Source organism: Heterocephalus glaber, unplaced genomic scaffold (genome assembly GCF_053883595.1).
Source record: "Heterocephalus glaber isolate CG9 unplaced genomic scaffold, H.glaber_assembly_v1.0 deba00001600, whole genome shotgun sequence".
Taxonomy (NCBI): Eukaryota; Metazoa; Chordata; class Mammalia; order Rodentia; family Bathyergidae; genus Heterocephalus; species Heterocephalus glaber.
In genome coordinates this window covers 42,807,888-42,831,464 of record NW_028258372.1, presented here as the reverse complement: position 1 = coordinate 42,831,464, position 23,577 = coordinate 42,807,888, and the positions used below count along the sequence as shown (strand labels likewise).

General features: G+C 40.2%; 1 pseudogene; it reads right to left on the bottom strand.

Annotated features, from left to right (window-relative positions):
• Nucleotides 1–8,680: 8,680 nt before the first annotated feature.
• On the bottom strand, nucleotides 8,681–9,028 carry LOC101705358 (transcription elongation factor SPT4-A-like; annotated as a pseudogene).
• Nucleotides 9,029–23,577: the final 14,549 nt, after the last annotated feature.

The following is a 23,577-nucleotide window of genomic DNA, read 5'->3' as shown; positions in this document are numbered from 1 at the left end:
CCCCAGCTTCTCTGGCCTCTTTTGGGGTAAATTGGAAGTGGATTTTTCACTGCCCCTCAGCTCCCTGTGGCTTGTGCTCAGAGGTAAGCAGTGTGCTAAAGGAACCTCCACTGGTTCCCTCCACTTCCCTGTCTCACTTGCGTCCCGTGAACATTTCCTGGAATCACCTGGGGTAGAGCACTTACACTCAGATCTGCCTCTGGGGAACTCAGCTCAAGACAAAGCCAAGGAAAGAAGCATGTAAAGGGCAATGTTAACGTTTGGGATGTCCAGATGTCTGCGATGACGAGAAGCATTTTTAAAAAGAGAATGAACTCTGTCATCTCCAAACTGCACAGGGTTTTCGGGGGATCTGCTTGGGGTGCTCAGTGTGGAGAGTGCTTCTGAGGATGATGAGGGAGGTTTTCTCTCCTGGGAGGACCATGAGTGCACACACACATCTTTCCTTGTCATGCCAATGCCTCTGTTTTTGGAAGTTTCTGTCTATGTCACACAAAAGCCTAATTCGTGACCTTGTCTTTTTCTGCAGCTTTTTCAGACTAGTTTGGAATTCCTTTTTCTGTCTTGGTCAAGTGCTCTCTGAATCCTTTTCTAATTCTATAAAAGAGTTTTGCTAAGAAATTCCACACTTCCTCACTTTTGATAAGATCATCACACAATTCCGATGTACATTTTCCTTATGTGTTTTCTACTCCTGAAATGTCATTCTTTCTAAAGATCTTATGGCATGGTAAAACTATATCCTATTCATTCAGTTCCTTCTACCAAGCACCTTAATCCTTTTGGCCAAGGATTCTAACTGAATATTTAAAACAAATGTTCATTATTTGAACAATTATTTAAAAATGACCCACAAGCCATTCAACTTAAAACAAATAACTATATGTGTTTTGTGGCCTTCATAATCTTTATCCAAATGAAAAAATAATTCTGCTGCTGTTACAATAATATCTTATGTTTAATCACTTTGTTGTTTAAAATTACTTCCATATTAATTATTTATCACAATCCTGTATGTGTACCTTTTTTTCACTTATTCTGTCTTAAATTTTCTTTAAATAATTTCCAAAATATTGACTCGTATTACCTTAATATTCACATACTAAAAAAATTTCTAAAATGTATTTATCCAGATTAATTATGATGCCATACACCTATTCAAAAAGATTGAATGACTAGTTATATTTTAGTCTTATTTCTATAAAGTCTTATTTTACAACATCTGGTTGTTTTCCAATTTGATTAGAAGACCAAAAGCCTAATTTCATTCTTATGTGTGCCATAATATCCCTTACTAGATGCTCCTTTATTTGAAGAGTCTTCCAACACTTACCTTTGCTTTAAAATTGCCCTACAACTGCACAGGGTCTCCATGGCAGTGCTGGGACATGGCTGTGGTGACAGAGGGAAGCAGGTGCTTTTTGTCTGGACATCATCCAACCCCAAAGTGGGTTTTCTGCATTGAAGTCTCTCTTTGTCATGCTGTCTTTGTACGTGACTGTCCTGATTCTATTTTTTATGTTCTGCTTATAGTGTTAACCTTGTCTCACTCAATACGAATGCAGAAATGATCAGATTAAGTTTTCATTCCAATAATCTGAATCCGGCCTCCAGTTATTGTCTTTTGCTCTCGAATCACTTCCATCATGGGTCCCTCCCCATACACGTGGAGCAGACCACTGGCCAGTTTTCACCATCTGCTGAGGGCGAGTTGACCGAAGGTTGCATCTCCCATTACCATCGCCTGCTCTGTGCACATGGGGCCACCTGTTCTGGGCAGAGCATCTCATGCTGGTGCTCTTGGGGTTTCTTCTCCTGGTCCTCAGGTTCTATCCAAGTTCTGTCACAGCCTAAGGGAAAGGCTTTGCTCATGTCACATTCCTTTGGACCTTTATTTTCTCATTTGTAACAGTGAGATTGAACTCTATGACTCTTAGGAGCCCTTTCTGCACTTGCAGTTTATGATGTTTAAGTCTCGTAGCATTCTCAAGACTGGTCTATAGAAAATGGGCCTAGAGCCTCATTTGTAGGAACTCTGCCCATGTCCTGGCTTTCTCTATTCAGCAGCTCTTCTCTAAGGAAACAAATTACTCTCCAAAGCCATCCAAAGAGGATGCCCAGAGGAACCAGTATCTAGAAGTTGGGAACAGCTAGTGCAGAAATGATTTCTGAGTGTTACTGGCTTGCATTCATGCTGATTAAAGGCCATTCATATTTGTGGAATTGTTAATCATAAGCAATTTTCTATCTTCTATGTTTTTAAACGAGTGCCCATCAGACAGTGCAACTGAACCTTTGGACAAAAGATCCTTTTCTTCCTTTCGGAAAATCCCTACATCAGACCAAGAAACACTGGTGCTTTCTACAGGATGGTAGTGGGGTGTTAGCTTTGACCCTTACCTCCATGACAACTGACAAACATCATTGCTCTCAGAAAATCTAGCAGAATGAGACAATAAACAAATGTGTTTGTTTTTTTCTTCTTAGCGCTTCTAAATTCTCTTCTCAGTGCATATTTTAGGATGTTCTTATAAATTACCTAATAACAAATTCAGAAATATAAATTCTCAACCTCATTACTTCCTTAGGTAATTTGGCCAGTAGAATCATCTTTTGTAAGAATTTGAATTGTAGATTTGGAACCAAACTTTAGAAATAAAGTGATTTTGTGACTTTTGAACATAATGTGTCATCCCAAAGGCCCAGGAGCATGTTAAAGGTACAGATTCCTTTGCCAGAACCTATCCAAATAACTTAGAAGCCCTGAGTCAATCTGTATGTTTAATGCTATTCTGATGCAGTCACGTGCTCACGAAAAACTTTTGGGGATCCCGGAACATGTCACTCTTCTGCCTTATATAAGACACTATGCTTCAACTTTCCCTACTAGTTCTCTCTGGACTTGAAAATTTGTTAAGCCTTTCTTCCCTTACTTGTTTTGGTATAAACCAGCATAATTTGCTGCACCTGCCCTTCCCTTTCTCCCTCCGCCCCTCCCTTTGTTGCTCAGGACCCAGCCCTGAAACCCAGGGCCTCATGCATGCCAAGCATGTGCTCTACCACTAGGCCACACCCCCAGCCCCCACCTGTTCTTTTCAGCCAGTGACTCCATTGACACCTTCTGTCTGGAACTACGCAGAATGGATCTGATGCTTCTTCACGTTGTTTTGTTGTTGCTGTTGTTGTTTTGGGGTACTGGGATCAAACTCGGGACCTTCCACTTGTGAGGCAGGAGGTGGAACCACTGAGCTAAATCCTGGCCCCCTCTTCACGTATTTGACACCTACTATAATGCTCTTCTCTTCTATAGATCAAGTATTTTACCCCTTTAACTAATTACACAGATGGATTCAAGTTCTTGTATTATTTTCTTCACTCACTGTTGGGTAAAACAGAGGGAAACTCATGCTTCTTCTAAAATATGGTGGGCAAAGCAGACCTTAGCCTTGTGTAATGGCATCAGCAAAAAGAAGGTAACATGATCACCTCCTTTTTCCTGAACTCTGTGCCATATTGAGGCCCAAGAAAGCAGAAATAAATGAGATAGTTTCTCACATCATCACCTCACACTGAGTTAATTATGTTGTTTTCACATGTGCTGCTCTTACACCATCTTAGTTTCCCTACTGAACTTATGCATTTGAACCTTTGAAGGCTTAAAAAGTATTAGTGTTCACAGTTGAATTTACAGCATTTCTTCGAGTTAGATTTGACTTAAAGTTGTCCAAGGTCAATATTACTTTGGACCTTCATCTTCCAACTAGCTCTGGTTACTGATCCATACTTCCTGTCAATCACAAATTGAATACACATTGAACTCTATTTCTAAATAAATAAATGAATTTGCAAAAGATTTAATTTCCTCCACCTGGAGTTGGCACATGTTCTGACTATTTTATCTAGCTGGTTTCTGGTAAGTCTGACTTACACATTCAGTTGACTTCCTCTCTTCCCCCCTGGGTTTTGCTTGAAAGTTTTATAGGCGTTCCCATAGGAAGTAGGAACCAAGGTACACTGCACGTACCTTTTAACTCTTGTTTTTATGCTCTTCTTAGGTGAAAAGTTGTGACAGAAGCAAGTCTGAAAGTTAGTTGTAAGTTTCTAATTTCTTCGTGGTTAAAAATAAACTAATACTAGAAATAATTATATAATTTGAAATGTGTGTGTGTGCGCGCACGTGTGTGTGTGTGTGTGTGTGTGTGTGTGTATATATATTTTTTTTTTCCACATTGCCAGAGATTAAACCCAGGGCTTCGCAGTGGAAGGCAAGCACTGTACCACTGAGCTATACTCCCAGCCCTAAATATGTTGTTTTAAAAACAAAATTAACAAGCTCTCTACTTTGTGGCACTTAAAGATATACAATAATTTCTGTAGTAGAAGGTTAGGTTTTGAACTCATATAAATGAAAACATACTATTTCTAATCCCAACTTTTTTATCCTATTTTATGAATCACTTTCAAGTTGTTCTTTTCTTTGGATTCTTTTTGCTATGTTTGGTTTTCACCATCCTCCTCTCTAACCTAAACTTCCACAGTAGCTTTCCAAATTCTCTCTCTTTCTCCATTTCCCAGATTCAGATATGTGAGAGAATACAATAGGAAAACTTGGACACTAGCACCACAACTAATATCATTTTACAGTAAAGTCTATTATTAAAGTGCAATTATAATAATGTTATAAGTTATTATTGAATGCTGGTCTCGTAACAGAGAAATCACTAAATATGTAGCCCTCTCTTTAAAAGGCAACCAGAAGGTAAAGTAGAATTGTCTCAATATTCTAAAATTATTCAAAATTCAGAAATTAGCTCCACTACATGTATGATTTGGCTCTGTTCTCTTGTAGTTTGTGTCCCCTTCTTCCACTCTGAAACTGGACGCCTAGTTTCAGGAACTGAGAAGTCAGAGGCAGAATAACAAAGGAACACCTCTCCATGTCTCAGGAAAATGGCTGTCATCCCGGACCAATTGTCAGAATCACTTGGGTGGCATTTGTTTATTACTACATTTAGTTAGTTAATTAGTCAGCAGTGCTGGAGATTGAACCTAGGGCCCTGCATATGGTAGGCAATGGCTCTACCACTGAGCTACATCACCTCCCCACTGCCAGGAGAATTTTTTTTAAATAAGCAAATTCCTGTGCCCCACCTGTGAACTACTAAATCGGATTAATTGTGGGTAGGCTGAGATATTATGTAAGCTCTGTAGGTGATGCTGATGATTAGCCAAGGTTGTGAACCACAGGCTGCCTTAGGAAATTCTGGTAAGTGGTGATGAGAAATTTGAATTCTATCAAAAGGAAGTATGCAACTCTAAATATAAATTTTTACAGTTGCTACCGGTTGAAGGCATGTAAATGAAGTCAGTGAGAAAGGATTCAGAGACCGAACATGCAAACTTATCCCTATTGGATTTATTTTTTAAAATAGCATATACACCAATGCCAGGGTTAAAGATTATAATTATACTCACTGAGATTTAGCATGGTTTTAAGAAGAAACTTCTGACAAACTCTTTCCTTGGTAACACCCTAGACGTGGTTGTTGTAATACTGTCCCACTTCCAAAATCATTAATTTATGCATCCTGCTCTTGGTCTACAATCTCCTCTACAAGCAGAATACTCATGGACCTCTTTGGGACCTTCTGCTCATTTCCACCCATGTTCCTCACCCACCCATCCACTTTTCCCCCTTTGTTCACGTTTCTGGAGACCACTGTGTAACACGCAATTCCAGTAATGCTCCTGCCGGCAGCACAGCATCCTTCGCCTCCCCATAGCCTGCTGGGACCCTTACAAATGCTTTTCTCTGTTAATTTGCTTTTTCGGTGCTCACTTTATGCTTTATTTTCCTCACCCTTCCTCCTTTCCTGCCTCCTCGCCTCCTTCTTCACTGAGAAGCCATCAGGAGTTCTTGGGTCCTACTCTTTCTTGATTTTTTCAGGGGCATTTTACTACTAGATAATCCCCCTCCCTTGCCTGTGTATGCAACTCCTTCCTAACACTGGATCATTCCCAGTGACATTTAAGGGTGCAAAAAAGTGTTTTAAAGGCTTTTCTGGCCAACCTCTTCCATTCCAATATGGCTTTGGCTAAGCTTCAGTGCTCTCAAACTTCTTAGCCCCTCGAGGCAAAGATACATATCTCTGCAACACCCTTCATGAGTGTCCAGCCTGCTCCCAATTGGCCTTTGCCTCTCTCATTAGGTCCACAGTCATCTCCTATTGCCAAACTCAATGGACAGTTTTCTGTTCTTGATAGAACTTGACATTAATGACTCTTTAGTAAAACGATTTTTTCTTTGGACTTCCAAGATAATTATCATCTACTGGGTTTCTACCTTGCTCTGTGACCACTCATTCTTTCTGTAATTTTTTTCTAGTTTTTTATTCTCATCTGGTTATTAAATGTTAGAACTTCTTAAGGCTTAATCCTGGGTGTGTTTCACATTCTCTTATATCTATCTCCACAGGAGAGTTCATCTGTGACCAAGGATATGACTTGAGAAATGTGAATCCAGCTCACTTCTCACTTCTAACCCCAAGACCCTGAATGTCTTGTTTCCCATACCCATAGGGATGTGTTCATCTCAACACATCCAGCATCAAACTCATATCCTTCTCTTCGAAGTTTGTTTCTTTCGGAGTTTCCCATCTCATTGAATGGTGCCACCATACATCCAGCTATACAGCTTACAAATTCATCCCTGACAGCTCACTCTTTTTACCTTCTAATATTTGATTAGTTTTGAGATCTATTTTTATTCTAAGTACCTCTTCTACCTATTTACATTCTCCATATTTTCTGCCACCATAGCTCAAATTACCACCACCTCTATCTTGAAATAATTCTGAGATTTTGAATTAATTGTAATGACTTAGTGGTTTTTAAATCGACTTTCCTTCATTTTTGTGGCTTTAATTCGAATTCATTTTTTTTCTAATTCATTTTTGACATCAAGTCAAGAATGATATTTTCAAAACACAATTCTCATTTTATTCTTCTTGGCTAGAATAATTTCCTCATTGTTTTTGAGATAATGGAAAAAAATATTGCTATCTCCCCACTTCTATGAATCTGCAAAGCTTTTTAAGCCCTCGAAGGCTTTCATTGCTTTTGAACTAAAGACCAAAATGTTTAACATCCTTAAAATTTTTAGTTACCAGAAGCTGCAGTGTCTGGCCCTGGATTATCTGTCTGGCTCACGTTTACCACAATCTTGTTTTCTTTTTGTACTCAGCCATGCTACACGGCTGTAATATTTGGAGCAGAGAGGTGGTGAAGGCCCATATACACTGGATTAAAACTGGAATAGAGAGTTGATTTAACCCTAAGTAAAACTAAAACAGAATATTAATGACCCTGCTAAGTGAAAACAAACTGCTCCCGGTGGTCTTTACTAACAAGCAAAGAAGAAAGTGTTTTTCTGTATCAACAGCTGTACAGCAGGTAGGAGGAGTTTTATTGATTGGCTCTATCATACGGAGTCATATTTTAATTAAACTAATGATAAACCAGTGTTATTTGAATGAACAGTTTTCTTTTGCATAGGTCATGCAATTGAAGATGTTGTAGAAATTATAAGCTCTAAATGCTTCAGGTCTTTGGTAGTTACCCTAATCTCTACAATTTCCCCCAAAAAAGTGGTATTGTTTTCAGTTTACTCTTTTGGTAAAGAGAGAACACTAAAAAGGTTTCCACTTGGCCTTTCCTTCCAAGAAAATACACTGATTAGAGGGAAAAAAATCAGTGTACTTATTATCCCTCAGTACACTGATTGAAAGACAACATTTGGATTCTGCAAATAGTGGAGTATGTATATTCCAACTAATCACTCCAGAATCAGAAGGCGTACACTGATACAGACCTGAGTCAGAAATTCGCTTGAAATTCATCTATCTCAGTCACAAATAGAACCTGATTTAGCCCATGCCAGGGATATCTGTGGTCAGCCACCATTCCAATCACTGCTTTGGATATTAATTACAATAGCCACATCCGTCTGGTCTCCATGAACAAGTGCTCCCATTTGGTCCTTTACTGTTCAAGATCCAATGGTCTCCACTGGACTGAGGGACATTTTCCCAGTGTCATTTCTTACCCGCACAGAAAATCGATTACAGAAAATCTAAAGAACCCCAGAATCCCTCTCACCAGTGTATTTCCAAACTGTTGGGAAGGTTGTGTCCCCTGGCTTCATGGGGCAGAATTAGGTGGCTGATAAATAGCTCTAATGAAATCCATTGTAGAATTCAAATATTGCCTAGTGTTTGAGTAATCAGGAAAAAAACTTATTGACCATTTTTGGTGCTCTTCTAATAAAAATATTGATCTCCTAGGCCTGAGAATACTTGATTTTTTAAAAAGAATTTTTCAGGGAGTCATGGTTATTGGTATTTGACCCAGAGTCTTGTCCATGGGCATGGGTAGGAAAACCAACAGGCTACTTTCCCGTCGATTCAGGGTCTGTGAATCCACCACCCCAGTCCCTTCCACCTGCACCAGGAAGCAGTCAGAAGAAGTGAAACAGCCCAGCAACAGGAAGCCGCTCTCTCAGCAGCCTGCTGATCCTCCTAGATGGAGGGCAGGGACTGTCTGAAGCCTGTTCAGTCCAACAACCAAAACACAAGTAGAGGCTGGAGGTGGAGAACAAAGATGCTGGTGGCCCTGCATCTTGCTACCACTTTACAGCTGTGTCTCTGGATTTGCAGGCCACTCCCCGACTCTTCAGCTTCTGCACGATTCCTCAGGGCAGCCGAGCAGTGACTGAAGCCGCATATCCACCCGGCTTAGTTACTGACTCGCTGCCCCTTGGAGACCCGGCTCCTCCGCACCCATCATGGCAATGACCCCACAGAAGGGAGGGCTGGTGCAGCCGTGTGCCATCTTTCAGGCACCCTTCATTAGTAGGTGTGCATCACAGTTATCACAACCATCTTACTCCAGCTGGTCCATAGTCTTGGCCAGAGAATGCAGTGAAGGCCTGCAGATGCTGCCAGTCCTTGGGCACTGTTCCCAAGTCCATCTTCTTGGATACGAAGAACAGCAGGGAAGGAGGAGAATATGTGATCATAATCTTAAACTTTAAATTGTATGCTTATATTGCATAGTCCATTGTACATATTATTGGTACTTACAAACATAATAAAACCAATTATTAATCTGCTACAGAACCGAGGCCCAGCCAGTTGACTCTGCTGTTTGGATTGCACCTGGAAAGTCCAGGTTAGTGAACTTCAGTAGCAGTGGCATCTGCTATTTGATTTTTTTTAATGTCTTCCTTTTTTAAAAAAATTAAAATTTTAATTTTTGTGGTACTGGGATCAAATCCAGAGCTTTGTGTATGCTAGGCAAGTTCTGTAGCATTAAGCCACATCCCCAGCCCTGTTTTTTGTTTTCAACAGTACCTTTGTTGTTGTGAATCTTGTAAAGAATGTTTTTAGACATGTCCAGCAGGAATATGGTTGTGGTGTGCAGGGGAACGCAGGAGTGGGGGCTGGTGCCGAGGGAATGACAGCGGGGCCCGTTCCGGTCATCTGGAGCCCACTGTCCAGCAGAGCTTTGTGCGATGACAGGCTCTAGATCTGCCTGTCCCAGGGGACAGCCACTAGCCACACGTGCTCGCGGAATATATAAAATGCAGCTAGTGTGACTAGGAATGGATTTTATTTAAATATAACTAACATAAATTTAAATAGTCACGTGTCGCTAGTAACTATCATATTGGAGAGGACAAGGTATCTACAGGGAGCCAGAAAGAGTGGGTCAGAAATGAACAATCAGAAAAGTATAAGCACGTGCTCTCACTCAGAAAATGCAGAAGTACACAGAGGGCACTAGACTCTGGAAATCAAATGAGATAGAAGCTTAGAATATTTTACTTTGCTACTTAAGAAAGAAGGACTCTAGAATGTTGGAAGATAACATATGAGCATACTGTATGAACATAAAGTTGTAAAGCACGTGTCTGGGCTGAGAGAAAAGATTGGAAAAATATACATCAAAATGTTAGCTTTGCTGGTGTGCTTATGAATAACTTCCGTTTTTCTTTACACTTCCTGCATCTGTCAAATTTTCCCCCTGAACACGTATCAGCTTTTATTTTTGTTTTAAATCTGATGGTTTGTCTGGATAGTTTTTTGAAGTGTGAATGAGAGCTCTTGTCTTCTCCGGCCATTTCCCTGTTCCTTCCCTTAACAGTTCCGTTTCTTTCCCCCCCCAATTTCCCTGTTTCTCTATTCAGTTGATCAGATAGCTAGCTGCGACCTGTTTCATGGTTTCTCAAATGGTAGGAGAAACCACATGGCAAAAAGAGCAGGAGTCAGCTACAAGACTTCCGGTCTTTTATTTGAGGGCATAATGTTTGTAATTTCTTAAATTGAAAGTCTATTTAAAGGGGGAGGGGGTAGGCAGTGAAACTTTTTCCAGAGAACAAAATGATTCCTGGAGGTGGGGAGTTTGTGCATTTTAGAGTACAAGGGTCCCTCAGGATCCATGGGACATTGCTCCAAAACCCCTAAAGAAATCCAATCTCCAGACGTTCAGTGCCTGACAGAAAATGGCACAGTATTTATATATGACCTTCACACATCCCCAGTAGGCTACAAGTCACCTCTAGATTATTTATAGTACCTAGTACATTGTCAATGCTATGCACATAGTTGTCATACTATATTGCCTAGGGGTGACAGGAGAAAACTCTGTGCACGTTCAATATAGATGGATTTTCCCCAAATAGTTTTGATCCAGAGTTGGTTAAGTCCACAGTTGCAGAGCCCACAGATACAGAGGGCTAATTGTCCAGATCATGATGGGTTTTCTGATAGTTCTGGGTGTTGCACAACCTCAGAGGGAAATGGCAGTGTCCTGCATCGAGGGAGAATAATTTACAGGTGCTGGGGTCTCTGCCTTACAGCACCGTCCCAGGACGTAAGTGCGGCATGGAAGCCACAGAGACCTGCCAGCCCTGAAGGCGTCAGACAGTGGCAAAGGACATTTCAGTGACAACTGTGGGGAACAAAGTGTCTAAGCAGCAGCACCTATGTTAGTCCTTCGGACTTAGCTGCTGCCTTGGTGACTGTGGGAGCCTGAGAAGAGGTGAAGTGCAATGCAGGAAGGATTTAAAAATTTAAGTTAAATTCATGAATTTATTTCCTAAGGGGAAAAACTAGCTGGTGGGGAAGTAAAATAGTGCAGCTTCTGTGGAAAGCACTATGGCAGCTCCTCAAACAGTTCACACAGAATTATCACATGACCCAGCAATTCTACATCTAAGTCTACGCTCAAGGGATTGAAGACTCCAACACCGATCGACGTTCACAGCAACAGCGCAATAGCCAAAGTATGAAAAGAAGTGTGCATCAGTAGATAACGGAGTTAAAACATGTGGCACATGTGCACTATGGAATCTCCTGCATTTGAAAAGGAATGATATTTTGATATGTGGTGCAACATGGATGGACACTGATTGATAATATGCTCCGTGAAATAAGCCAGTTGCTAAAGTACAAATACTGTGTGACTCTACCTCCATGAGGCCCTAGGCCTGGCGACTTCACAGAGAATAGAGGTTACGGGAGCTGGAGGGAGGGAGGGGGTCAAGTGGGCAGAGCATCTGTCTATTGGGATGATGAGAAAGCTCTGGAGACGGGAATGATGATGGTTGCACGAAGTGGCGAGTTGCTTCAATGCCACTGAACTGTTCACTTAAAAATGGGTGAAGTGCTAATCTTTATGTTATATGTAATTTAAAGCAAGCAATGAAGGAAAATCTTAGATTTCTTTTTCTGTTCTGAAGTTTTATTAAGTGGATCCAGAACAGCCTTTAGTCTAGAACTAACTTAGACTCAGGACTAAGGCAACAGCATTTGGGTTTCTTCCTGCTGCCCCAAGCGTTATGCGACCTCTCCATGCTAGCTAGTGAGAGCACAAACCATCCCGGCCTTGCTGAACGGTGAGAACTTTTTGTTTATGCGTTTCCGTTGATTGCTCCTCTGGCCTTAGATGATTATGTGGCCTGCAGGTAGGGCTCAGCAGTGTGTCCCTCCACAGGTCCTGGAGCAGCAACCTGCTCTCTGATACTCTACCCTGCAAATTCCAGCCACCTTGGCTACACCAGACTCAGCCTCCCTCACAGATAAGGCTCTCAGCGCCGTTGCCTGGCAACTGTCTCCATTGTCTTGCTGTTGCCGTGGTGAAGCTCTCCCCTTCCCTTCTCCGGGGATCTCGGGCCTGTGCTGCCTGTGTGACCGGGGCCATCTGTGCAAGCCTCAAGAGCGCCATCTGCCTGTGGCTCTCCCTGAGTCCCCTTCCCAGAATTCCCTGCTGTCCCACTGGGCCTGGACTTCTGTCTAAGGCTAGGCGTCCTTGCCGGGATCCAAAAACCCACACCGAAAGCACAGCAGTTGTAGAAGTCAACAAATTCGTGTTCCTGCCCTCAGGGGTCATAATTCTGCTCTAGCTGTTATTTGTATCTGAAAACAATTGCTTCACGTATTTTATACGTTTTACGTGTTCATGACAGCAAGGCAAGCCTGGCATTAGTTATGTCTTCTGGCTGGATGTGGAAATGTGAACCATCGTATTTTTAATTTTTAAAATGTTTTTAAAACACGTATGATCCTTTTTAAATGAAGTCTTGCATAATAGTGTCTCCTCTTTGAACACTGTAAATATCCTTAATTTAAGGACTTTTGTGGTTTTTCTATTACCCATATTTCATTGCATCTCATCTCTCCGCTAATTCTCTGCTTCTCTGTGGATTACAAAGTTTCCTAGAGACTCGGCTTCCACAGGAGCCGTTTCCACGGGAGTCCAGGGCGCTGGGTGCTGAGGTCTGCCAGTGGGGGAGGGGCAGGGTTTGACTCTCCCAGGGCCCAAAGAGTTTCCGTCAAATAAGAATTTATCAGAGGGGTTTTTCCACACCGACAGGTTCATGCAAATTCGTGTAACACCCCAGCACGGGTCCGAGGCACACTTCCTATTTCTTTTTTCTGGCACAGCACAGAGTAGCTGACTGGCTTCTTAGCGCCTCAGGGGCTTTGTGAGTAGGATGACTCCAGCTTCCACAGTACAGATTGGATTTGTTAAAAGGCCTGTTCTAGGTGCCAGTATTTTCTCAAATGCAGAACCTAATTGTGTTAAACCCATGGCCCCCAAGAGGTTTGTCCCATCCTGGTTCCTTCATGGGTCCCTGAGTTTAGCTCTTGCTCATTACACTGATTTTGAATATTCTGTTCATTTCTTCTACCTGGGGATTTCCTTTTTCTTAATGTCAATCTCAGCCATGTATTTTAAAAATTAACTGGGGTTTATTGCATTCAATTTTTATATTATCTTGTGTGGGGTGGGGAAGTCCCAAAGCCGAGTCTGCCATACTGCTTTGACATGTGTATCCTTGGAGTCAAATATTTTCCTGAGCCACAGTCTTCAGCTTTTAATGAATTTCTTATTTATGTCTTGCCGTCTTCCCAAATTAATTGCAGGTGCTAGAATGTGAACTGTTGCCATCTTATTTGATTGAGGCTCACATAAAATTGCAGCATGGAGTGTGTGATTTTAATGTGTGCACTCCGGGCTCCTAATGGACTAATACAGTGTTGAACAAGTAGCTCTCAATTGGAACACAGAAACATCTCCAAAATTTTATTAAGAGCTTTTATTTCTTGAATTTAATTTTTTAAAAATAAAGTTTGAGACAAAATTTCACCTTTCTTCAACTCAAGGTAACTGTTACTGAATTTTATAAACAATCCATTAACTAGTAGCTATTTTTCTCCTTTAATCTTGTAAGAAAATATAGTGTTCAATAGAATTTAAGAAGAAATAATACCTCCTCAAAGCCAGAGTGGAAAGTGATCAAGTAGATCCAGTCCTTTTCCATTTTACTTATTATATTTAAGCAAGTCAGCTATATGAGGGTGTAGAGAGAATGACAGAAGAAGCGTTTTGCAACTAGTCTAAGAAACATCCCCCCCTTGACCTAGGGGATGGGTAGCAGTGCTCTCTGGAGGCTGTGACCGGACCACTGGGGACAGCTCAGGGTCAGGAGCCACTGTGGAACAGATATGGGGGCACAGGGCCCTTCTGGGAAGAGCCGACAAAGGGTGTCAGCCATCTTGAAATAGGCTCATGCTTGTGCCTCGGGGTATCTGCTGCAGGGCCCAGGGGGCTGAGGGTCTCTAGCTGAGACTTCAGAGCTGTTGGATGCTCTCCATACTTCCTCACTTTAAGAAACTCCCTAAAGACTCCTAGCTGGAAATTTATGCCACTGGATTGCCCCAAATTTCCCTGAAAAAGACAGGACTTCTTTTAGCCATCTGCAGAGGAATGACTCACTTGGAAATCTTGAAGCTCTGGAAAGTCTCTAGAGAATTTTGTAAGAGAGAGGCACAAAAAGAAGAACGGGGGTGAGAGCATGCCAGTACTTTGAGGAACTTGAGCACTGCGGGAAAATAACTGATTCGTGTGCCTTGTTTCTTGGTCAGACTCTTGGGGAAATCAAGGTGGAAGATCCAGGGTCTCTGGGTGGGAGGCGTCAGGGGAAGGCAGGTTTCAGGAGCCATGTCCCCTGAGCACTGACCGGGCAGCCTTGATGGCCTTGTTGCCTGACTGGGGACAAAGGACAATGTTCCATCCCATAGCCAGCCGCTCTGTCAGACAGAAAGTCCAGGAGAGCATTTTAAATAAAAAAAAAAAACTCACAACACATACTGAGAAGAAGCCAAAAGTTCCAAAAGATTCATAATTTTCATGATTTTAAAATTTAGAAGAGAGTTTGCTAAGGTAAAGAAAGAGGAAAACCAGCAATGACAGTAGCATTTCTTCAGAGGCAGGCAAAACAGCCCTCAAGATAGGTGTCTAAACTTCCGGTACTTGTTTAACCAAAGATCACATGGACAAACACGTTACACTTAAAGGAAAGTAGGGAGGGAGTCCTTTCTTGGAAGAGGATGCACCACGCTTGCTTCAGTAGTCTTTACACAAGACTCTTGCCGCTAGAATTGACTGATTTCAGGACCATGTCCTACGAAGCAAAAGTCATCAATTCATTTCCAGCTCTTGATTAAATAATGAAATCAGGTTGCTACTGCTATGAGACAGCTTTGAGGTTCCATACTCTAATGGTTAAAGTTTAACACACTTAATTTGAAGGTGAGGAGACTGAAGTTTTAAGAGGTAGGTGACTCATTCGCCTGTTGGACTTAAGAATTTTTACAAATATTAGCTTACTTAATCATAATAATTGCAAACAGAGCAAATCTTACAAAGAGCACTGATATTGAATCAAGGAATCTTGGATGTACCAACTCCCCATGAGGAATGGAATCATTATGTATTTCAAACATGTACCAATAAAAAATAAAATAAAATAAAGAAATGTAAGATAAACGTCCAGCTCTCCCGTCTATCTGTTTATTGGGTTTGGATAAGTTATAAGTTCTATTTGAACCACATTCTCCTCATTGTTAGACAAACACAATAAAGACCTTCTCCACTTCTCCCAGGGGTGTGGGAAGTGGGAAATGAGATGAGGAATATAAATGTGGGAAGCGTTACAGGTTTGTAAAGTGCTCACTGGCGTGTTATAGATAAAGCACTGAAGCTTCAGAAAGATCCAGTTAGTGAAGAAAGAGTCACCACAAAGGTGTTTACATTTTATACCTGGGGCTTTAAAAACATTTAATAAGATCGGAAGGCTATGAATACAGTGAGAGTAAGGAACCTCAACTCTAAAATGTAAGCAGAACTGACAAGATGTCCAGAGAGCTAACTGAAGGCCCATCAATGTCTTGAATATGTATTGCACAAGTAAACTTTTGGTTTCTAAGAAAAGAGGTGTGAAGACTTCACAAACTTGCTGATACTAATTTGCACATTGGAATATAAAATTTAAGTGAAAATTATGAGCAGAAAATATTATTTATCCCTGTATAACAATAAAATTATTTGAGGTGACCTAATGATGTGTGCACCATAACATGTTCCACAGTAATTCTTATACTGCAGTGTAAGTTGCATGGAATGTGATAATGGCCTTATTGTACAGATTTAGAATACATTTCTACCACTAGATGGAGACACAACTGTAACCATCAAAGTCCACTTTGTTTACAGAAGGAAAAAAGAAAAAAAAAGCCAAAACACAGAAACAAAAACAAAAAAACTCTTGTGCCCCAGTAATTGTATGTGGAAATGGATTTACTAGCAATACAATATAACTTTATTTGATATTTTAATATACTTGTTTAAAATTTTACTATTTTACAAAGATGAAATATTCTTGTGTATGAAAGTTTCAGATGCTTTCTAGGTGCCCTACATATACTTCAAATTTCTGAAAATATGCAACAGAAGATATTCAATTAGAAAGAAGAATAGATGATGTAAAAATTTAAAAATCATGTGCAGAATGTAGTTTCCTCTCTAAGAAGTATAAGCACAATTAAATGATTAATAAACAACACAGAAAGCACTATTTTCTATCTTAGAATGCTGACAGTTTTTTTCAGAATAAGTCTAAGTATGTGCATTTGCTTTATTAATTTTGCCTAAAATTCTGGGTCCCTATTCACTTAATAGATTCAAGGCTATTTTCAAACTAGGGACAATTTCCTTTATTATTTCTATATTTATGTCCACAATGAAAAAAATTAAGTATATTATTATATGTGTACATGTTTATGTAGATTTATATGTATATACATGCATTCAAGAATAAAGATCATGAAAGTGAGATTTCTAGGTTAAAGTTTTCATGTAAATGTTACCAAATTCTGCCAAGAATACTTTCCAAATACTTTTAGACTGTTAAAATTCATGGTTCTGTCACTGATGTATGTTTGTTTCACCAGAATCTTTTCAATGTTGAATGCTTAAAATTTTGACAATGTGATTAATGAAAATTTACAATTTTTAACCTGCATACAATTTTTAACCTCTATACCAGTATGGTTGATATTATTGTCATTAGTTTATAAACTATATGCAATTTTACTTCTGTAATAATTTATCTGTGTGGTTTACCCATTTTGAAACACTAGATTGTCATTGTTTTCAATTTGTAGTCTGATTTTAGGTTAGGTTATGTTAGGTTCAGTATATCAGTAGCACACATTTTCTCTCTGGTTTACACTCACAGTGATTTTTGCCACCTAATTTTTAATGTAGCAAATTATTTTCCTTTATAGTTTTTAGGTTTCTATTATTATTCAAGTTTATCCAACTGACACTCTCAACTTTATCATTTACACACACAACAGAGAATAAAATACATGTGTAAGTTTTAGATATTTAGTTCCCCTGGACTTTCCTTACACACACACACATTCTTTATGATTGACTTAATTGTATGGGTTGACAAACCTTGTCTTTTTAAATGAATCTTATTGGCACATTTTAGATAAACCTAATGATCGCGTTCATCATAAGGAGTTTGTGCTTGTGGGTGTTATATCTTGATTCATATTTTCCCCAATCCTTTCCCTCCCTTCAACCCCTTTCTCCTGATTTACAGAAGCTTGGTTTCCATTTTTCCTTCTATTGTCTTTTCCCTTCTTTCCCTCCCCCTTTCCCTAGTTCCCCTTCCCATTTGAACATTTTGTTCTTATTTCCTAGTATGTATTAAACATTTTGGTCCTTATTTACCCTTTCACTCACACCAGAGAAACAATGCGGTGTTTAAACATGTGTGTCCAATTTATTTCACTTAAGAATATGGTATCAAGTTTCATCCATTTTCTTAAAAATGTCTCACGTTTTTCCTTCTTTATGGCAGAGTAGTACTCAATTGTATTAAAAAACCCCACATCTTTATCCATTTATCTGTCGATGGGCATTTGAGCTGTGCTGCCAAAAACATGGGTGTGCATATATCATTGTGGTATGATGCTTTTAATTCTTCTGGGAAGATATCAAGGGGAATAGCTGGGTCAAATGAACCCTCTAGTTTTAGATTTCTGAGGAATCTCCACACTGATTTCCACAGCGGTTACACCAGTCTACACTCCCACCAGCGGTGAAGGGGTCCTTTTTCCCTCCAGTAGCTGCTCCAGTATTTGTCATTGGTTGATTTCTTGATAACAGCCATTCTTTCTGGGGTGGGATGAAATCTCAGTGTTGTTTCAATTTGCATCTCTTGAAAGATCAGTGATGTTTTAAACACACACATATATATATAAACATTGAAAGAGTAGCCTGTATGGAAATTCATCCCACAGCTCACGACCACATGGCTAAGTCCTGCACTTCTGAGGGTGAAGAAGGCCAATTTCACTTGTTCCTCTCTGAGGTATCAGAAGTTTCCAATCAAGATGATTGCCATTTTCCTGAAATCTAAATAAAACATAGTGCCCTTTGTTTTGATACTTTTTCCACAACAAGTAGTTCCATGTCATGATTTGATTTTTCCTACAATAAATAATGGTGTTTTCACGTTGACTCCTGCGGCTGGCCCTTTTCTGGAGAGGGACTTTCAGGAGGGGAAGCCCTGGCCAGCTCTGTCTCCTCCATGGCACCTGCAGCAGTCCTCAGAATGGGGCCTCAGGGTGGCTTGTGGCTCATCACGGACTCCCGTGAAAGTGTGGGCTTTAGACTGACCTGAAATTTTAGTCCTGGATACAGTATTTAAATCCATATGTCTGTTTTATCAAAGATATAAATGCTCAAATCTTATTTTTAAGGAAAAGTTTTGAATTTTTCTTCTTTTCCATGCAAAAGGTAAAATCTACATCTTTGCTGGATTCCTTGTGCAAACAGAAATTTTGTTTTCAGTGAATAATCGCTTGGGGACTGGATGGATAAAGGGAGGAGCAGAGTTTGACTCCATCTGAGATGAGAGACAAGGGCTGTGGTCCATGTCCGTCCCTGAGTGCCCTGGGCGACACTGCTCGATAGAAGCCACAAGGCCCCCGAAGAAAGACAGCTTTCTGTGTGGCCCTTGTGGGTTGTTATGGGGTTGGATCCCTAGGATACAGATTTTTTTTTAATAAGAGGAAGGCTGCAAACCTTTGAACTTAAGGAAGAACAATTGAATTCCTAAACTCCCAACACCTGGCTTGACAGTAAACCTGGTTGGAATCCTGATCTGATTAAAGCAGGCAGAGGGTTCTCAGCCCCTTGAGAGCTGAAGGCTCAGCAGGGAGGGTTTGTTTTTGCAGCCCGAGGGGGCCACGTGGTGCCTGCTGCTCTGGGCTCCAACTCTGACCTCCCAGCCTGTTCCTCTGCCGCCCCCTGGTGGACACTCAGAGTAGCTTTCCGGTTCCAGGAGGCTCCCTGGGCAGTGACCGGAAATGGGAGGGGGCGGGAGTCCGCAGCCCAGCGGATCCGGAGAGCCGAAGCCTGAACTTCGCCAGCGTTTGAGGAAATTCTCACCGCAGGGCCTCAGTTTTTCCTTTCAAAGATGGAGAACAGGGAGCCCGAGTGAAATCCAGGAGTCTAAACCAGGGTTCTTTCAGATAATGAGTTTGGCTTAGGTCTGCAAATTTCCTGCAAAGTGAAGTAGGTACAGTGAAGAAACGCTGATATATTCTGAATGTGACCCAATTTTCATAGAGGAAAATTGGATCCAGTTTGTATTTCTAATTTGTACATCTAATTCTTAATCACAAAGGCAGTGATGTGGCTCATACACAATGGAACTTCCATAGTATTAGTATAAAAAGACCAATAAAGGCATATATGAATCTGGGTTGACTTTCAAAGACACCAACAAAATTAATGAATCAAATAAGTTTGCTAATGCTTATGTTCTTTATCTCAAAGAAAAAGAAAAAAAGGAAACACCACGTTCTCTAGATTAAGAGGTATTGGAATTACATGGCTTGCAGACACTGCAAAGGCAATTGTTATTTATTTAGGATAAAGAAATTCTATTTTATTAGTGTATGTTTGCAGTACATGAGGCTTATATTCATATTAGTGAGTGGATACATGTACTTAGCACGTATCAAACTTTTAAGGAAGAGAGGTTTATTTTGGCTCACAGACTGAGAGGGTTTACGGACACTGGCTTCAAGGCAGAAATGACCTAAGCGTAGAAGGGCACGGTGGAAGAAAGTTGCTCAACTCATGGCCAGCTGGGAAGCAGACAGAGAAGGGAGGAGCTGGGAACAAGAATATACTTTTCCAGGTCATGCCCTCAGTGTCCTGCCTCTCCTAACTAGGCCTCACCTTCTAACAGTGCATTGAATGATGAACTCATTAGTGAGTGTAGGGCCCACGATCTTTTCAATATAACCTCTCAAAAGTCTCATCTCTGAACGTGTGACACTTTTGAGGAACATTTTAGATTCAAACCATTATACCTCCTTTTTCCTTCTTCCTCTATTATTATTATTTTTTGAGACAGGCTCTTGCTATACAGTTCAAGCTGCCCTTGAACTCACTATGTATCCCAGATTAGCCTTGAATTTGTGGCTATCCTCCTGCCTCAGCCTTCAGAGTGCTGGGATTACACGTGTGGACTATCATGCCCAGCCTTCCTCTATTATTTTTTAATCAATGCATAAAGAACATACAATGTTTGTGAAACGTAGAAATTAATATAGTGAAAAGGAAATTTTTGCTTACTAGTTATTGGAGAGGAAGATCTACCTTTCAAAGATTTGTTTCTATTTCCTATTTTCTGATGCTCATTTCTTTTTAGCACTGAGTCATACCATATTTTTAGAAAGTCCCAAAATTTGTTTATTTTTTCACCTACTAAAAAACATGATGGACGGTTGCTTTCAAGTTTTGACAACAATGAGTAAAGCTGCTATAAATATACTTGTTCAGGGTTTTGTGTGACTGGGTTTTCATCTCCTTTGTGTAAATACCAAAGAGCCATTGCTAGACTGTATGGTAGGAGAATGTGAAGATTTTTAAGAAACTGTCAGACTGTCTTCCAAAGTGGCTGTACTGTACACTTTTTCATGAATGAGAGTTCTTATTGATCTACTTCCTCATCATATTTGATGTCATCAGTGGTCTAGATTTTGCTCATTCTGATAGGTATGTGGTGATATCCTCTTGTTGTTTTAAGTTATGTTTCCGTGATTCCATGTAATGAGAAGCACCTTTTTATATGATTATTTGCCATCTGTATATCTTCTTTGGTTAAGTGTCTGTTAAGGCCTTCGGCCCATTTTTGATAAATTGTATTTTTGGGGGGGGGTACCAGGGATCAAACTTGGGACCTTGCACTTGCAAGGCAGGCAACAGAGCTACTGAGCTAAATCCCTGGCCCTGATAAATTGTATTTTAATTTTCATTTAGTTAAAAATATTTTAAAATTTCCCTTGAGATGTCTTCTTTGGTCCATGTATTATGTAGAAGTGTGTTATTTCATCTGAAATTTTTAGGTGTCCAGCTGTCTTCTATTATTATCAGTTTAATTCTTCTGTGGTCTGAGAATAGATATTATATCATTTCTATTCTTTTTAAAATTTATTATGGACCAAAATGTGATATATCTTGGTGAATGTTGCATGTGAATATAAAAAAATATATTCTGCTGTAGTTGGATGATGCAGTCTATACTTGTGTGCTGTATCCAGTTGACTGCTGATGCTGTTGAATTCAACTATGTCCTTAATAATTTTCTACCTGCTACATCTGCCCATCTCTGATAGAAGAGTGTTGAAGTTTCCAACTCTATTAGTGGATTCATTTATTTCTGTTCAAAGTTTTTTGAGATCTGCCATACATATTTTGACTCTCTGTTGTTGGGTGCATATATGTTAAGGATTTTTATGTCTTCTTGGAGGATTGACTCATTTATCATTTTGTAATGTCCTTTTTTTCTCGACCATTTCCCTTAGCCTGAAGTTTGTTCTGTCTGAAATTAATAGTGAGTGTCCTATAATAACAAAATAATCCTAACAATACCTTACCTGTAGAGGAGCAAAGATAATGACTACATCTATTTCTCAGAGACCTTCCAGAGAAAGAGAGGGAGGAGAGGCAAAAAAGCTGAGCAGCACTTTTGAAGTTTATAGTCTACAAAGATTTAGAGAATGGGAGGACTTTACATTTCAACTAGAGAAAGTGCACACAATTTGGGCTTATTAGAGTATAAGATGTAAGTGAGCTAAGCAGAAGCAGAAGTGTGGAGAAGTTGAGGTTAAGGAGAAGCTCTCCAATTTGGCTGAAGAAACAGGGAGGCATGCAGGACAGTACTTGCCTGGAAGGCCAGAGCCAGATTTTAGTGATTCTTCAACCAGAGAGGGTATAGGTCTGAAATTTACTCTCTAGATTGTTCTAGAGATTTACCTAGACAAAAAAAAAATTTTTTTGAGACAGAGTCTCTCTATGTAGTTCAAGCTGGCCTTGAGCTCACTATGTAGCCCAGGCTGGCCTTGAACTCATGGCAATCCTCCTGCTTCAGCCTCCCCAATTACAGGGGTGCACCACTACACCTGGTGTACCTAGACCAATCAGTTAAGAATTTTTGCATAAAGTTGATTATGGAAAAATTCTGCAAATAAGAGTAATATTGTTCAAAGTCTACCTCTAAATATTAGTCCATCCTCAGTGTGTGCATTAAATAATGAACTGTGCCTGAAAAAGAAGATCCTTCTAGTCACGCACACTGAGATAGCCTTGCACCTACTGAGTTTTCTGTCCAGCGATCCTCTGCCCCAGGGACTGACCGGGGTCAGGTGGATTCTGAAATGAAACATTATTGCAGCAAGACTCCATATCTCTGGTTGCAGAGCTGTCCCAAGGGTTTAGGGTCCTCGACTGTCCAATGCCAGGGTCCTTTCCCTGGACCGTGGGTCTAAGACACCCTGCTCTCCCTCTGGATGTGTCTCCTGGATAGATGTGCAAAACCCGGGATCTGGCGATGTCATGTCTCTTGCTACATCTAGACAATGTACTAGATCAGTCTGTGCAGACACACACACACACACACACACACATGTACACACGCACACATGTACACACGCACACACTCAATCAGACACCCAGAGAGGAGGGAGAGGAAAGTTGGAGAAAAGACCCCGGTTGCCTTTCCGATGTGAAGGTGGCTGTATTTGTGTCCAGAAAGTCAGTGGTTTCCCTACGACCCTATGAAACACGCTGCACGTAGGTTACCTGGATCTATGACAAGGAATCTGTATTTCTGGAGAAGTAACTGATAAACAGAAGACTTAAGGAATCTCCTACTGCTTCATAGGATCCATTATCTCTGTCCAATAAATTTTGTAAGTGGATAAGCATTATGATAAAGAGAAATTATTAGCAGTTTATTTTCTTCAGACTTTTATTAAACACAAAAGACAATGGGTATATGAGCTCAGTCTTTTTCCCAAGACATCAAAGAAAATATGTTTTAAAGCTGGAAGATTATTTGTAACTGTATGATAAAAGGGTAAAGTGTTAGAGCTAAAACCTCCACAGAAATTGCACATAGTTTTAGACATTCTTGTGTTAGGTTCTTTGAAATATAATTTACAATGACTATGGCTAGGAATATTTTTAATAATATCCTCTACTTTTGAAAATAAAATATGTCTAAAAGCTGGGAATAAATAAAATAGTTTTCCTTAATAGGTGTGAGTGCCTCTTTAAATCCTCATCAGTAGTTGATTA